The sequence below is a fragment of the Lynx rufus genome, unplaced genomic scaffold (assembly GCF_022079265.1).
Source record: "Lynx rufus isolate CCGP_SWC_20201006 ecotype Redwood Valley unplaced genomic scaffold, mLynRuf1.p SCAF_2, whole genome shotgun sequence".
In the NCBI taxonomy this organism is placed as follows: domain Eukaryota; kingdom Metazoa; phylum Chordata; class Mammalia; order Carnivora; family Felidae; genus Lynx; species Lynx rufus.
In genome coordinates, this window is record NW_025814834.1 from 147,572,880 (window position 1) to 147,591,319 (window position 18,440).

The 18,440-nt window shown below is 37.1% G+C and overlaps 1 long non-coding RNA gene across 1 annotated transcript in view; it reads right to left on the reverse strand.

The window, feature by feature from the left end:
* Nucleotides 1-18,440, reverse strand: part of LOC124515839 (uncharacterized) — a 57,476-nt gene that overhangs the window by 644 nt on the left and 38,392 nt on the right. Inside the window, exon 8 of the long non-coding RNA XR_006962881.1 lies at nt 6,607-6,706. This is a non-coding gene — a long non-coding RNA (uncharacterized LOC124515839). The remainder of the gene's footprint in view (nt 1-6,606; nt 6,707-18,440) is intronic.

The window sequence follows — 18,440 nt, forward strand, 5'->3', positions numbered from 1 at the left end:
TATTACATGGAAGGCACCCTGGAGTTGGTTCAAACTTTGGCTTCACCACAATTCACTGTGAGCTACTTTGAGGTTCAGTTGAATTACATATAAAAGGAGATAGGACAAACTGAATTTTAAGTTTATATGCAAAAGCAAATGATTAAAATAAACAAGACATTCCTAAATAAGTACAGGGTGGAAGAATTTCCTTATCAGAAATTAAACATTTATTATAAAATTCTATTTCTTCAGATGGTCTGGGATTAGGTGCAAAGCTACATAGGTTGACCAATGAAATAGCGAAAAGAGCCCAGAAACAGACCAACACAAAAATGGAAATTTTATTTATGACTGAAATGACACTGAAAATTGATTAGAAAAATATATACTTTTCAATATATGGCACTGGAACAATTGGTTATCTAATGTGAAAAGATGAAATTGGAACCCTATCTCATACCACATATAAAAAAAATCAAATCTACGTGGGTTAAGACTTATACGTACAAGGCAAAATGTATAAAGTTGAGCAGAAATAGTAAGTTTCCAATGTGTTTCCACTTGAGCAAAGTACAAAACCATGCAAAACCACATAATATATTTCTTAATAATATAAATATGGTTAAGTATAAATAAAAGTAAGGCAAAGATGAAGAGAAAATTTAGGATTGCATTTCCTCTTAGGGGAAATGAAAGGGGACATAGAAGACCTAAACATTTTTGTTCTTAAATTGGGTGGTGTCTACAAAGAAGCTTTGTATATCATTATTTCTTTTGCCTTACACATTTTTATAAGGATTCTCTTGTACCTACATATGACTTTGAAAAGATTTAAAATGCAGATAGGGAAGATAATAATCTCATTGGATTATTATGAATGTTAAACATGAAGTATTTGAAAAAGCATTTGATAAATGTAAGTTATTTCTGTCCACTACACTGTGTACTTCTTGAGGGCAGAATTATTTATTATTTATCTTTGTATCCTTAGCCCAGTGTCTGAAATACAGTATGAACCTAATAAGCATTTTTTGAATGAATGAATGAATGAGTGAATAAATGAATGAGAAAGCCATTTTAGTGTTAGCATGTATTTATACCGATTTTTAATGTTGGTGTTATTAAAACTAAGCTTCCTTCTAACATTTATTAACAAACATATCACTTTATGCACTCATTTACTCATTTATTAATGTATTCACTCTTCAAATATCTAATAAGGCCTACCATGTTCTAGATGCCATGCAGGTTGTTGGCAGAACTGAGATGAGTTACCCATATTTCCTATTTCCAGCAAGCTCACAGTCTAGTGGAAGAGGCAAACAGGTAGTTAGGCAATAATTATTGCTTCTGTAAACCATTACTAGTAGTGATAAGACTATCACTACTAGCTATAATACAGGATGCTTATTTTCCTGTTGACTTTTTCTTCTCTTTAGATAATGAGGACATTTTCAAAGTGTATCTTGATCAGTGGTAAATCAACTTACTTAGCTGTATTTCACAGGCATTCTAGGGAAATGAGATTTTATTATCTCACATGAACTGGAAGCTGAGGTGTAGGCATGCTTTTGCCTTTAAATTGAGTTCAGTTTAGACTGGAAATCAGATATGAATAGGAAAAGGATCTACTTAATCAGTACCTGCGAGGACCCTAGTGACAGAGAGAAGTGCTTTAAATACAGAGAGTTTGTATTTGACAGATTTCAGCACCTGGCTGGTGACATAACAGCCAATGCCAATATGGGAGTTGATAGCTGTGGGGGATATGAATGCAGCCAAGATGAAGTCCACAAAAAGGAGTGAGGAAGATTGAAACTTCAGCTGGGTTGACACTAGGATGATTACATTAAACAAGACAGACAAGTGTTGAGGACAGGATTTCCCAAATTGTATTCCTTGGAATGTCATTCCTTCAAAGATGCTTTATAAAAAAAGGAATAGAAATACATTTGGGAAATGCTGATCCTCTCCTTAGATTCACAATGCAGAGTATCATATTGAAGCCCCCATGAAACCACTTCAACTTTGTTTAGAAGATGACAAAATGATGTGAAGACACTGTTCAATTTTTGATGTATCTGTCCTTTCTATTTTTAGTTATGTCTTATTTTCCCAATAACAAATTCTTGAGTGCCTACTGTAAGGCAATTTAATTGACTATTAAATTAATTGTAATTTGGGAGAAGTAAAAGAATTTTAAATGAAAGAAAAAATATGATACTGGGTTATTGTCTCTGGGGTGACAGCACGAAGTATGTATAGCAACCTTAAATTAAAATGTCTTGGGGGCGCCCAGCTGGCTTGGTTGGTGGAGCATGCAACTCTTGACCTTGGGGTTGTAGGTTCAAGCCCCAGGTTGGGTGTTGAGATTGCTTTAAAACACACACACACACACACACACACACACACACACACACACAAAATCTTAAAAAAAAAAAAAAGTCTTGAATATCTGCTAGAGAAACACTGTAACACCTAGTGACAGTTCCTGAAAGTGCAGGTACATCCCATAGATGGTTTTCCATCCCTTCCCCGAATGGAGATAATGGCCCTCCTCACACAAACTGAGATCCTTAAAAAGTAAATGAAGCTTGGGTGGGCCATGAATTAAAAACAAAATTATTGCAAAAGTAATACATGTTGATTATAGAAAACATAAGATATACAATTACAAAAGAAAAATAAAAAGAAACCGTGTGTGTGTGTGTGTGTGTGTGTGTGCGTGTGCTCACATTTTCTGTGCATTCATATATACTATAAATGTTTTATAGTGTAAATTGTACTATAATTAGTAATTGCAATAAACGTTCTTTTATAACCATATTTCACATAATAATTCTAGACTATAAATCTAGATGCTTAAAATTTATTGCATAATATTCTATTATATGGTACATTATAATAATTTAACCTTTTCCTATTGATGAACATTTAGGTTGTTTAAAAATTCTCATGATTATAAATAACACTACAATGAACATCTTTTGTATTCTTGACATTTATTTCTTCAAAATAAATTCTTAAGAAATGGAAATGCTGGCCTTTAAGATCTACACATGTAAATTTTAAAATTTTCTCTCAAAAAGTTTTTACCAGTTTACATTCTCACCTGTAGTGTTATGAATGCCTTTCTTTTTTTTTTTTTTTAACGTTTATTTATTTTTGAGACAGAGAGAGACAGCATGAACGAGGGAGGGTCAGAAAGAGGGAGACACAGAATCTGAAACAGGCTCCAGGCTCTGAGCTGTCAGCACAGAGCCCGACGCGGGGCTCGAACTCACAGTCTGTGAGATCGTGACCTGAGCCGAAGTCAGCCGCTTAACTGACTGAGCCACCCAGGCGCCCCAATGCCTTTCTTGCCATACCTTCACATACTGGACAGTTACACATAGAACACTGAATTTTATGCATAAAACTAATGTGCCAATATGAAGACAAAAATATTTCCTTGTTTTAAGTTGCATTTCTTTGATTAATTTCTGTGTTAGAACCTCTTTTCCTGATGTTTACTGCTGGCTGTTTCCTTTTCTTTTCCTACTCAGCTTGTTTTTTTTCTATTGGGGGCTGCCTTCTTACTGGTACACCATCAGATTGCTTTGCCTGTGTTTTTGTGTGTTGGTTGTTTTCAACTTTTTATTTTGAGCTAATTTTGGACTTACGAATTTATAAAAATGGCACAAAGTGTTCCTGTATACCCTTTACTAGTTTCCTCTAATATGTTAATCTTATATAACCATAGTACAATCTACAAAAGCAGGAAGTTAACGTTGGCACAACACTATAAACTAAACTACAGACTTTGAGTTTCATCAGTTTTTCCACTAATTTCCTTTTTCTGTTCCAGCATGCAGTCCAGGATCCCACATTGCATTTAGCTGATATTTCTCCTTAATCTTCTCCAATCTGTAACTGTTCCACAATCTTTCTTTGTTTTTCATAACCATGATACTTTTAGAGAACTGATCAGTTATTTCGTAGAATGTCCCTCAATTTGGGTTTGTCACATGTACTCCTCAAGATGGAATGAGGTTAGGGGCACCTGGGTGGCTCATTTGGTTAAGGTCCTACTTTGGCTCAAGTCATGATCTCCTGGTTCACAAGGTGGAGCCCCACATCGGGCTCTCTGCTGTCAGCATGAAGCTGCTTTAGATCCTCTGTCCCCCTGTCTCTCTGCACCTCCCCCGCTTGTTCTTGCGCTTTCTCTCTCACACAAAAATAAATAAGCATTAAAAAAAAAAAAGATAGAATGAGGTTATGCATTTTGGGCAAAAATACCACAAAAGTGATGTTCTGCCATTCTCGGTGCATCTTATCAAGTGGTTCATGATGTTGATATATTATTGCTGGTGATGTCATCACTTGGTTAAGGTGGTGTCTTCTGGGTTTCTATAAAGTTTCTATCTTTCTCTTTCTAGCTAATATCTGTCTTAGGTGAGATACTTTGAGGCCAGGCAAATCTAGTTTCTCCTCAACTAATTAAGTTCTTGCTTCAAATTGAATAAATTGAAACTGAAAATTGTGTATGATAAATTATAGATGGGGTTGTTATAAGACAGACATTTAGGATGGCAATCACTGGGCCCATTCTCAAACAAAAGTCTTTGGTTCTACATTTTAATAAATGGGTGAATAAATATTTTATATCATGTTTTATATAAAACATATAAAACATTTATATGTTTTAACAAAATAAAATATTCAAAGTATTTATTATCTTTTAATGATTTCATACTTTCACTGATTTCTTCAATTAACAACTTAATACTGGCCCTGATTACATTTGATAAGAAGGCTCCTACTGTAGAAGGAATTCTATGCAATATTACTCAATTGAAACCTTAAATCTGTAGAAGATAATTTGAAGAAATATTAAATGCTAAAAGAATTGTGGCCTTGTGTTTCTTTATAATAGATCAAATAAAATCTTATGAGTGTTGACATTGCAATATTCTCTTTTTGCATATCTCTTATCCCTGAAGAGACATAATAACTTCAGAGATACAGTTCAATTGTCCTGGAGAAAACTAGACTGTGTTTGAATTCTAAGGTTGCCTCTTACTAGCCATATGACCTTGGACAAATCAAGTCACCTCTCTAAGTCACCTGTCTCACAGGGCCATTGTAAAAATCAACTCATAGAACACTGGCCAAAGGGGTTTGCAAACCATGAAGCAATAAACATATGCCAAGGATTATTAATACTGTAATCTTTTATTAGCTCTTTTTTTTTATTAGCTCTTAAGACCATTCTTGGAGGTATAAGTGTTGGTTACTGTGATGTCAATTTTGTTTCTAGGGAATAAAGAAGTATTACGAAGCACATGGCATGTGCTATAATATTTTTTGTTTTTGTAATATACAGTATTGCATTTGATTCATTTCTATATTATTTTCTTGGTACAACTTCCTACCACACTTTGACAAACAAGGAATGAGCTGCTTATCTATAAAGATTTATAGTGTAGAGATTCTATAGTCTTGGGAAGATGTCATTGGCAGTGCAAATAGCAAGGTTAACATGGTTGTTTACGAAATAAATACAAACTTCAGTTAGTATTTCATCTTGAAAACCGGTTTAAGCACTTTTTAGATAACCTCTTATAATTGAAGTCCTTTTATAAGCTTGGCCTTTATGTTGAGTTTTGTCAAATTCAAGGTCAGGCAGAAATTCTAACATTAATCGGTTCAAAATTGTGGCCATTGTCTTCTCATGAAATATACTAGCTGCTGCTTGCTTTTCTATCATCTTCCCTTTTCTTCTTATATCTCATATGTATAGTTTTTTTTTAATAATTTCATTAAGTTGAATTAGTCACAGTGGAACAGAAGTTCTTGCCTTTTGGTTTAGTGAATACCTTCTGACTTATTACACCCACAGTCAAAAGCAGTTCATTCTGATTTGATAAATGCATTGAAAGCATCTGAAATTGTTTCATCCTTTTTCTTTCTTGCCTTTTCATCTTTTGGTGCAATCAAATGAAATATCCTCTAGGTTTCCTAATCGAAGCTGTCTGCTCTGGCCTGGTGTTAAAAATGTGTGTTTCAATGAGTGTTCCTGTGTGACAGTAAGTTCCCCAATCTTGAAAGTATGTTATATTAAAGCTTTAAAACAGAACACCTTAAATCAATTTCTAATGTTTTCAAGTTGTGCATTTGTTATTAAATCAGTATGTGAATATTTCACACATGTGTGCAATATATTATACATATTACACATATTACTAAATATAATTATATAGTTGAGTGAGAGAAATATTGTTTATTAGTTGTTTTGTTAAGTAGGGCACAGGCATCCATGGTAACTCCTATGCTTGCATTTTTTCCATCCATGATTTTAATGCTAGTACACATTCATGGAATTATGGTCTAAAACATCATGTGAGTTTTAAGATTTTTTTCACAGTCTATCATCAAGAGCATGAGAGCACTAACTTGACATTGCTCGCTTACTAGATCACTAGTTAATAGTTAACTTGAAGGATACACACATTTAGAGTTAATATTTGATGTAGGATTTTTATTTTCTCTGTGGAATTGTCCTGCATGAGGTCATCTTCAATACTCCATGCTTTCATTGTCATAATTACTTTTTGTTTTGTTTTCAAGAAGGTTTGTACTCACATTTGCTGTGATTTCTCTCTTCTCTCTTAAAATAAAAACTCCTTTTATCATAATGTCATAGTGATATCTTCTGTGATGCCATTTTTATATTATGCAGCCACTAAAAAGGAGAATTACACATTGCTGAAATGTATATGGTAGTACAAAATGCCACTTGTGCCCCCCAATAACTTGTTGAGAATGTGATGACAGGACAATGATTGAAATCATGTAGCAGTTGTTTTCATACTTTAACAAAAATGAGAAAGAGCTGGTTTAAAGGTGTGGTGGCACTTTCAGAAGACATGCACCTGTCATCAGACAGTGGAGTGACAGACAGGCTAGTGAGGAGTTGAAATATCATCCAGATATTCTAGGCCTCTGCTAGCATAACTTGGTGCTGAAATTATACGAGTTCCTGAATGCTTCCTAGGAGTTCTTTATTGAAATCTCTGCTAAGGAATCAACAGGATGGATTATTCTTGCTTGGATTCATTTCAAGAGATTGATTTTAGGAAGAAGCATTGTCTATTTCTTGTATCTGTTACTACTTATACACAAAGGCAATAGTTAACCACAAATTATTATATGGAAGGTTTTTTTTTAATTGTAAATTAAGCTCAGCTGTTTAAAAATGGTTTAAAGATTCTTTAAATTTTGGAGTTGATAAAATATTCCTGCCATGTTCAGTCAGATATTGTTTTAATGTATGATTTAATAGAAATGACTGTTATTGTGGCGCCTGGGTGGCTCAGTCGGTTGAGCGGCCGACTTCGGCTCAGGTCATGATCTCGCGGTCTGTGAGTTCGAGCCCCGCGTCGGGCTCTGTGCTGACAGCTCGGAGCCTGGACCCCGTTTCAGATTCTGTGTCTCTCTCTCTCTGGCCCTCCCCTGTTCATGCTCTGTCTCTCTCTGTCTCAAAAATAAATAAAACATTAAAAAAAATTTATAAAATAAAAAAAAATGTTATTAAAACTTTAATTAATTCATTAAATGTAGCATCTACTGTGTATCAGGTTTTGTGCTAAGTGCTGGGGATACAGAGATGGGTAAGACCTGACTTTTATGTGAGTCTTGTCCTTAAGAAATGTAGTGGGGTTGGGATGGAATTTGGCTTTTATGCAGAGAGGCAAAAGTGGTGGAACATCTCCACATCTGTATAATACATGTTCTTTGTTCCTTGGCGTTTAAACTACTAGATTATAGATGATAGGCTCTTCTATTAAGCAATTAAAACTTGTGGTTGCAAAAATGTGACATGGTCACATTGGTCTGTGGCAGTGATATTCTAAAAACCCAAGAAGATGGGGACATCTCCTGTGTTTCAACTGGAAATGGTGACTCATATCATTTTGCACATGGGGCCAAAGACCAAAGAATACTCTTTTACTAGCTATATCAGGCCCCTGAAACCTAAGTGCTTAGTATTTTGAACATACTGTGAAGGGCTAAGAAAGAAACACCAAGGAAGATATTCATCTCCTCCATCCATCTTGAAATTCTATTATATCTTATTCTCTTGTCTGTGCCGTACATCTTTTTTCCCCCCTCTCCCATCTTGCTAAGCTCATCCATTCTTTGGATAGACTTAGATATCTTAGCCTCAAGGAAACCCAGGTACCTCAGGCTATGTTAGGGCCTTCTGTTGTGTGTGCATATACCACCTTGGCTTTTTGTTTTGTTTTGTTTTGTTTTTTTTTTTTTAGCTCAGTTATCACAATCATTATCTAAATGATCATTTATGTCATTTGTTTAATGTCTACTTTCACCATTAGGCTCTAGTGGATTGGTAACATTGGCAACTGGAGTTTTGGGAATTTGTAATTATTTCTCAGTAGAAAGACTTAAGGGATAAATGAAATAAATGGCATTGGTTTTTATATTTTTATGAAGGAAGAAAGGTATGAAAATGTAGCCATGATGTTGATTCCATAGAGTGGGGAAATATGTTTATAAAATAATGAAATAGCTGAATAAAGAGCTACAAAAACATGAAGTATAGGTAGTTTTTAATTGTAACTTTAGTTTTTAAAAGACAATTAGGTTAAATTCTTGAATTGTGGATTGACCATTAAGGGTAGCTATGTGAGATTTGATATTCAAAACTCTCCTTTAATCCCATATTATAAAAAAGATTTTCTTGTTAAGGGAGTATATCAAGGAAAGATTGCCACTCTGATTATAACTGTTTAAAGTCAGATTCCCTGGAAAGAAAATTCTGAGATCAGCATGCTGAAAGTTTACTGGGGAGTATTCTTGGGTTAACACCTGTAGGAGAGTGAAGAATGCAGGAGGGGAAGAGGGAAAATGAAAGCTCTGATGTCAAAAACAGACTGCAGCTGACTCTACAGGAGTTCTGGATCTCAAATGGCTGTAGACAAAGGGGATGGGACTTTATACCTTCTTTGATTAGTCAGTGAACCCAAGCTGAAGTCCAATCCTTGTGCCACTCAGGTCTATTTGCCTTGTGTAAGTTCTAGAGATAGCATTTTCAGGGTTTTGGTGGGCCTCTCTTCGTGGGTGGATACTTTGAAGAAGAAAGTAGGATGAACCACAGCTCCCACTGTTGCAGCTGGACAAGGGCCAGTTCATGGTGGGCAGTCCTGACAGCAAGGTTACTATTGCCCTATAGTCAGGCATTCCATTTCTACCAAGGCCCCGTAGCACGCTAAGAGCTGTTTTTATGCTAAGAGCTGTTTTTTTTTTTTGTTGTTGTTGCTATTGTTATTGCTTGTTTGTTTTGTTTGTTTTTTTGGAAAGATGTCTAATTTTTCACTCCTGATAGGGTGGCTTTGCTTCAGAATCCTAGGACCCTCATACTGGAGTTTCTCATAGACTCCACAGAGCATCTCCTTCACTCTCCCAGATACCTGTAAACCCACAAGGTCTGTTGTGTCCTCTGGCCTCAGTGGTAAGACTGCTTGTACCATGACCTAGATCTGCGGCACAGCCTTTCGCAGCTCTGGGATGCACTCAAAGCTGGCAACCTTTCATGTTTCCTGGCATAGGGGTCAGAACAATAGTGCAAGAGTGGATTATGCTTTTCAGGCCTTCAAATACGCCTTCTGGGCATTTTGCCTTTCTTATCTTTACTCACCTGAAGGTTTTGTTTATTACTAAAGCTTCCAACACACTGCTGATTCTCAACATCCAGTCCGATTTACTTATCACTGATATGGTGGACCAAATGTGATGTTTTGCAGCTGTGCCCAGGTGATCTGGGTCCCTTTAGATCACTTTATGATTAGGGTGAGAGAGTTAGCATAGCCCTGGGGCATGACTGTGAATGTTCATTGTTGTGAGACCGCTTTCTTTTTGTCTTTCTTTTCTTTTCTTTCTTTCTTTCTTTCTTTCTTTCTTTCTTTCTTTCTTTCTTTCTAACATTTATTTATTTTTGAGAGACAGAGAGAGAAAAAGCACAAGCAGGGAAGGGGCAGAGAGAAAGGGAGACACAGAATCCGGAGCAGGCTCTAAGCTCTGCCTGTCAGCACAGAGCCGGATGGCGGGGCTTGAACCCATGAACTGTGAGATCACAACCTGAGGTGAAGTTGGGTGCTTAATGAACTGAGCCACCCACGTGCCCCAGAACCGTTCCTGACAGAGATGGAAAGAATGCATAAGCTAGATCAGTGGCTGCATACCTTGTACCTGAGGCTGTGCTAATGTGCTCTAGCAAAGATACATATCTGGCACAGTAACTACAATTGAGATTGCTTGGTTCAGTTTGTGGTAGTCTACTGTTTGATCCTCTGGGATCTATCTGCTTTTGCAGGGACCAGACTTGCAAATTAAATAGAGATATGGTAGGGAACCTCCCCCCCCCCCCCTTAAGTCTTTTAGGTCTTTAAGGGTGGCACCAACTTCCGCCAGTTCCCTCAGGATGTAACGTTGAAGTCTATTTTGGTTCACTATTTTGTCTGGCCAAGAAACCAATGTTGGGGTTGCACCAACTACCAAAAAAGTTTCCTACAATTAGAGGACCTTTTGGTGGGTCCGTGAACTCAGTAGATCTTCTGAGTTGGACCTTTCCTTTCCTTTCCTTTCCTTTCCTTTCCTTTCCTTTCCTTTTGATGTAAATACCCTAAGTATTTAAGGACAATTGGACCTGCCAAATGGTTTTATATGCTTGGCAAATATGAGGCACTAAAGAATTGTTTGTTGCATAAATAGATGAACAAATGATTAAGTGCCTGCTGCATACCTGTGGTCTGTCATGCCCCTAACCACAATGATTGGTGGAGAGCTGAAATTAGATTCATAAATCATCCAAATAGAGTTATTTGATTTTCAACTCTTCCCTGAGTTAGAATGAAAACATGGAAAGGAAAGTGACTTTGGACTCATTAAACCTGGTTACATGCTTTGACTGTGTTATTCACAAGTTGTGGGAACTGGGGAAAACAGCTTGACTTCCATGAGTTTTGGTCCTTTTATACATATATTCAATATAATAATCCTGTCTTCACAGTTTCTTATGAGAGTGAAGCTGAAACATTAGCAGCTAAAACATTGACAGCTCTAAAACATTATGTAGACATCGGGTATTTATTATTATTATCATTATTACTACTGGCAGAATTAGTAGTTCCTTTGCCAGTCATCAGAAGAAGCAGGAGTATGTTGGGGAGCACTATAATAGATAAAACTGGAAGAAGAAAATGAGCTGGGAGTTTGCAGAAGTAACTACAAACTGTGAATCATAAAATATCAGCATGCAAATGTATATTCCTGGCAGATGGTTTCGAGGCCATTTGTTATATGTTAAGCTCTGTACTAGTGATAAAATAAAAGGATGACCAAATTCCTGATTATTTGGTTAAACACATAGTTGTAATATTTATCTCTGTGTTAGATTGAAATCTTTCACAGTATTTTCTTTTAGGTCTTCTTTATTATTCGCAACTTCTGTTTCTCTCAAGCATCATATATGAGACCTATTGTCCAAAGGGTGTTTATCTGGTGTTGATTTTTATCAGTCTCATTTAATTATTCAGAGATGAGTGTCCCATGCCTGTGTTATGGTACATTATTTCTTTAAACCACACTATTAAGGTTATGGATTTGGGTATCACTGAACATAAAACACCTTCATTGGGGAGGAACTGTTTTATATCCTTGCACAAAGACCTTATGCCATGCAGTAGCAAGTAACAATAAAAATCATTGTTCCAAAAATACTTTTTTTGACCCTGAAGCATAGATGATCTTTGAATGGTCAGTATTCCAAATGTTTTCTTGTTATCTTGTGAATGTTCAAATTCAACTCATTTAAGCTGTTAGTTGCATGATGGAGCTATAAATAAAACCATATATATATGTGTATATATATATATATATAAATAAAACCATATATTTATATATAAATAAAACCATATATATATATATATAAATAAACCATATATATATATATATATATATATAATCATTCATTGCCACGTGTCTGGATTATTAAAAGAAAATTTCTAGAGTCACCTTTTCTGTCCTTGCCCATGTTCCCCCCTTTTGTTCTGAGATGCAGAAATCAGGTGGGAGGACAGAGCTATTCAGTTCGAGTTACAAGCTGGCAAGCTCACTTCAGCCACAGAAATGCATCAGCAACATATCTATTTTCTCAATTTGAATTCCTTCAACCTAAAACGTTCCCTGAAAAAGGAACATGTTCAGTGCAATTTAAGTTCATCACCTATCATGAACACAAACACTAGGAGAGACTAAAAAAATGGGAACTACATGTTCCTATCCTCAGGACCTTAAAACCTGGTAAATGACTAATAAATAACTACAAGGATTGGCAGGGTGATGAGTGCCTTCAGAGGGAGTTTCAACTAATCGTTGTTGGGTTTAAGCTGGAAGGAGTTATTAATTTAAACCATGTGTGGTAGGGGTGGAGTGATCTGGAAAAACTTCTTAGCGGAGGTAGAATTTGGGATAAACTTAAAGAGGCATCCTTAGCCTTTTCTTATCCATATTGATCCATTCTCAGAATAATGTTTTGAAACATATTAAATAAGACACAAAAGATTACAGTAGAAACCGATTTTGTTGAAATACGGTTGTTGAAATATCAAAAACAATTGTGAAATCGTAATAGGTGTACTTCTTTATAAAGGTATTAAATAGAGGCATCTGGGTGGCTCAGTCAGTTGACTGCTTGACTCTAGATTTTGGCTCAGGTCACGATCCCAGGGTTGTGGGATTGAGCCACGTGTTGGGCTCTGCACTGAGTGTGGAGCCTGCTTAAGATCGTCTCTCCCTCTGCCCCCTCCCCTCATCTTTCTCTCTCTCTGAAAAAAAAAAAGTTTTAAATAAAAAAAATTCCAATTGCATATCTAATAACTATTGTAATTTTGAAGTAGTGATGAGCATACGTGGTAATTCAAGATATTTGGAGCAACCATAATGTGATGTGGATAGGTCTGATTTCTATTTTACAGAGTCACATGTACTTCTAATGGTTCTATAGTTTGTTCCCTAAATTCATGATAGAAGGAAATGCTACATTTCAGGTAGGAATTAGTGAGAGTCAAGATGTAATTTTTCTTTAATTCAAGTTCACAAATCCTCTTATTTGATCGCTGGCCTTTTAAGGATCTGGAGTACAGGTTAAGAAATGCTGGCTTAGAAATATGAGTAAGACATTGACCAGGACATGGAGAGAGAGGAGAGAAGTGAGAGAGGGAGGACTTCCCAGGTAGAACAACTTGAGCAAAGACTTTAGGGACAGGGCATGGAGGGGATTTGAAGAGTAGGTAGGTATGGCTACGTGTGTGTGTGTGTGTGTGTGTGTGTGTGTGTGTGGTGCATGCACCATGTGGGATAAAATGAAAAAACGATGGATGACAGGAAAAGGAGAGATAGTGAGGGGCTTGGGGTATAAGGCTGAGGAGTTGGATCAGTGGGGAGCCATCAGTGTTGTTTTAAGCAGGGGACTGATAGGAATATATTTTTGTTTTAGGAAAGTAATTTGCAGCATAGTGGGAATTGGGTTAAAAACGCTGGAAGCAGGAACCTTTTAGTAGCTTATTGCATTGGTTAGGAGAAATATATTAAGAGCTTGAAGTAATTCAGTAGAAATGGAAAAGAGAAGACCCAAGTGAGAGAGAGAGAGAGAGAGAGAGAGAGAGAGAGAGTGTGTGGATGGGCAGATTGAAAGGACTTGGCAACCGAACGAACAGGGTAAATAATAGAGTGGGGAAGAAAGCTGACTCTAGGTGTTTAGCTTGTCATACGGGGCAGTGGGTGGTGGTGGTGGTGACTAATCCAAGCAGAGGACACAGCAAGATGGGTAAATTTGTGGAAAAGGAATTAAAAGGTTTTTTGGGGAGGGTATATTGAAATTCAAGGTATTCGTGGGCTATTCATGTGGAAATAAATGTTCAGCTGGCTGCTGGGGATGCAAGTCTAGAACTTGGAGAAAAGTTCAGGGCTGGAGTAGATGTGGTAATCAGAAGAAAAACAGCTGAAATCAAAGAACTGAAAGAAATTGCCCAAGGAGACTAAGGGTGCTGAAGACCGAATCTTGTGTGACTTCTCAGGCTGTGCAGAGTGCGTTCTAAGAACTGCTTGGCAGTTTTGCATATTTAGTTCTTGCTTCTTCAATGCCACAATGTGAAAAACATACCTGTTACGTCTCCAGTATTTTACTTCCTCAAAGATCAATAAGGTATTGGCCTGCTTTCGAGGAATTAATATCTCTGGTAGAGAAGTCGACATATGGACAAATGAATACAACTTGGTAGAAAAACTGCCATAACAGAACGATGTCCTCAGTACAGGGAAAGGAATGATTAACTATAACTGTGATGAGGCATAAGGACAGCTTCTTAAAGAAGGCGACATCTGATCTGGGTTTTGAGGGATTGATAGTAGTTTGCCAAATGGGAAAAGCGTTTTAAGTAGTGGGAATAGAATGTGCAGAAGCCTGGAGTGCTCAAGAAACTGCTTTCCTTGCATTGTTTTCTATGGTTAATCTTCTTCTGTGTCCTACAACAAGATTTGAGTGTTTACAAGATTTGAAGTCTTATCTCTGTGTGACTCCTTTCTTCTGCTTAAACTTTAAAGAACCCTCAAATTCAACCATGAAACTTTGCTTTATGCTTAATCTAAATCTTTTCAGTTGAAATTTAGCTCTACTTTCTCTGGTTTTATTCTTTTAAATTTGGAGATAAGTCAGCAATCATCCTTTGTTAAAAACAAAATTGGTCTGTAAAGTGCCCAGGGAGGGCAAAATTAAAGTAATGCTATGTTCCATGGAACATAATTTTACCAAGGTCCTCTGTGCCCCAGCTTTTTTTTTTTTTTGATCCTTTCATAGAAATTAAGACCATGTCCGAGCCCCTGTGTTTAACTGAAGCATGTCAGTACTGCTTACGATATATGCCAGCCGGGTAAGCTGAGTTTCAAGATAGAGCCACTGAGTAGTATTTGTTAGATAGATGTTTAATATTAAAACATGAGAAATCCCATCATACAGTCATAAAACATATTACTTTTGCTACTTTATATCTTTATATTATTGCATCAAGACAAAATTTTCGCCTCCAACTCTTTTGGGCTGGGGTTCTAATCATACTTTCTGGAGCCCTGGCACATACCTATTAATGATGACAGAAGATATTCTTTGGAAAAATAAACAAATCAAAAAGACTCTATAAGCATAACAATGGAGTTCTGCTTTAATATGCAATCAACCACAAGGGAGACTCGTCTTTTACATGTTTAATTCTGAGCTTAGACTAGGAGTGGTTATTCCCCTTCATCTTCTCAATTCTCCTGGAACTGCTAGAGCCATACATAGCTCTAGTGGAGAGAAAACTGGATGGGACCATTTGACTAAAAGCCCATGTCCAAGGCCAAGAGGAAAAAGCCAGGACACTGTGTAGAAGAAGGGTGAGGCATAAATGGAAGGTAAGACAGAGGGACATCAGAGAGGAGAGACTCAATTATAGACAGGAGATTCAAGGAGGAAAATGAATTTTGCAACAACTTCTAGACTTCATGTATAGACCTGTCTATCTAAAAAGATATATAAATTATATATATTACTGTATGTCAGGTATTTTCTTGTTTAGTGGAGACCAGTGCACAAATGCCAATACTTAGAAGGTAGAGAGGAGTGGAATAACTAGCTAATATTTAGGAATAAGGGTTCTGTTGCATTTTGTATAGGCCTTGGAGAGAAGAAAATAGCTTTCTCCTGGGAACTCTCTTTTCAGAGATGCAGGGAGAGCCTAGAAATGGACCTTCCTGAGTCCCCTGGTCTGAAATGCTAAACGAGTGGTTCCCATGTTGCTAGAACTAACCAAAGTCTAGTCTAGCTTCTTACTGTCTCCTGTCTTGAATTGATTGATTAAATAATTAAACATTTGTTGAGTTACTCAGCATTCTCCATGTCCCATGTGTAGTGTAGGGGCTGGGGGAACAAGGATGGGAATAAACAGAAGAACCTTTTCTTGAGGAGCTCAGGGGTATTCAATATGTAAATGATACCAACTATGCTTCTACCCACTGCAAACAAGAAAAAAATGAAAAAGCCACAAAGCCTTTAGGAGGTGATGCTTTGCAGTGATTGGCTTTTTACTAGTGGGATGCGTAGCTAATAAAACCTCAGATAAGTTTAGAAATGCCAGTATGACTCTTCCTAAGGTCTAGACTTGACTCATTGCTGCTCTCTGGTTCTTAAGTTCTATTAAACAACCTTTTCTTTGCCTATTGGAGGCTTTTGAAGTCCAAAGTTTAGGCTCCTAGCACTCTGATCTTCCTGGAAGATAGTGACCGCTACAAATTTATTTCGAATCATTTATTTCCCCCTTTCCACACCAATACCACTGGAAGGAATTGGATTTACCCCCACTTGTTGGCAAGGATAACAGTGAATGTATGCACTCTTTTGACCCTCATTTCTAGGCCCAGAATGGGGCTTCCTACATCTAGTTGGTTCTTTCTCTCATCTACCTTATCCACTGCCAAGGTTTCTTAAAAGTTAGGCCCAGTTAGGTTCTCCCATGGGGAATGATCTAATGTCCTTAGCATGGCCTCTGTGCTTTCTACAGTCTGTCTTTCCAGCCTCATCTCCTTGTCCATTGGCCACTCCGGGATACTTGTGCTTTTCTGAGTTCTTTTATGATCTTCACATTTGCTGTTGCTGTTCCCTCCACCTGGAGCAGGCCTCCCTTCTTGGGCTATTAAACACGTCAGGCTGTTAAAGTCCGAGTCATCTTTTAAAACCTGATTTAAGTATCACAAATATTTTGGAAGAGACTTCGTTATTTCCTTTCTTAGTATGAATAACTTTTTTCTCTGGGTTTTCATCACATTTTACTTATGTTTTCCATAACATTAAGGTAGTACACATTAAACCAAATAGTGTAAAGCACCGTGTTCACCACAATGGAAGTGTTCAATAAATATTAGCAATTAGTTTTACTTATCACATTGTCTAAGAGAAACATTTCTATATATGTATAAGTAGTATATAAATAAGTCCTTCACTAGCCCATTAGCTCTTTAAGAATAAAAAAAGACAGTAATTGGGGCACCTGGGTGACTCAGTTGGTTAAGCTACCAGCTCTTGGTTTTGCCTCAGGTCATGGTATCACAGTGTGTGAGTTCGAGCCCCACATGGGACTCTGCACTTTCAGTGCTTGAGATTCTCTCTCCCTCTTTCTCTGCCCCTTCTCCACTGTGTGCATGCATGCACACACTCTCTCTCAAAATAAATAAATTAAAAAAAAAAAGACAGTAACTCATTTTCGTGCTAAGAATCTTAGACTTGTGCCTTGTTACCTAGAAGTGCAAAAGCATTTGTTGAATACTGACTGCATGAACATTGCTAGAATCTGGAAAAAAAAAAAAACAACCAAAAACAGAGTGGAACAGCTTTTGACCCTGCTACGTGTCAAGGCATTCTGTTGGGCTTTATATACTTTACCTTATTCAGACTTCAAAACCACCCTGTGAAACATATTGATCTCACTTTACACAGGAGGAAATTGAGACTCAGGGGATTTAAATAATGTACCCTAAGTCAACAGCCAGCTAGAATTTGAGGCCATTATATTTATTTTTTTTAATTTATTTTTAAAAATTGTTTAATGTTTATTTATTTTTTGAGAGAGAGAGAGAGAGACAGAACGTGAGCAGGGGAGGGGCAGACAGAGAGGGAGACACAGAATTTGAAGCAGGCTCCAGGCTTTGAACTGTCAGCACAGAGTCTGATGCGGGGCTCGAACTCATAGACTGTGAGATCATGACCTGAGTCGAACTTGCACACTCAATCGACTGAGCCACCCAGGCGCCCCTTTTTAATTTTTTTTAATGTTGATTCATGAGAGAGAGAGAGAGAGTGAGCAGGAGAGGGGCAGAGAGAGAGGGAGACACAGAATCCAAAGCAGGCTCCAGGCTCTGAGCTGTCAGCACAGATCCTGACACAGGGCTCGAACTCACAAACCACGAGATCATGACTTGAGCCGAAGTCGGAAGCTTAACCGACTGTGCCACCCAGGTGCCCCGAGGCTGTTGTATTTCTCATTCTAGTTCCCAAGCTCTGCTCCCAAGCTGCTCTGACACTCAGTGATATCACATTGTCCCTTTAAGTGCTAACATGTGGATGCCAAAATGGCTCTTAGCAAAGATTACTGATATAGTTCTTAGAAAGATTACAGGAGGAAACCAATTTGACAATAAATTTCATATTAAAAAAGAAAGAACGATTATAGGCAATTAAAAGAGAAATTAATCATTCTAACCCAAAATTAAATTTCTAGGTTTTTTTTTTTTTTTTTTTTTTTTCCAGAGATGTCTCCACTCCCTTCAAAACATGTCTTTGGAATGGACCATAAAATGGCATTTAAATT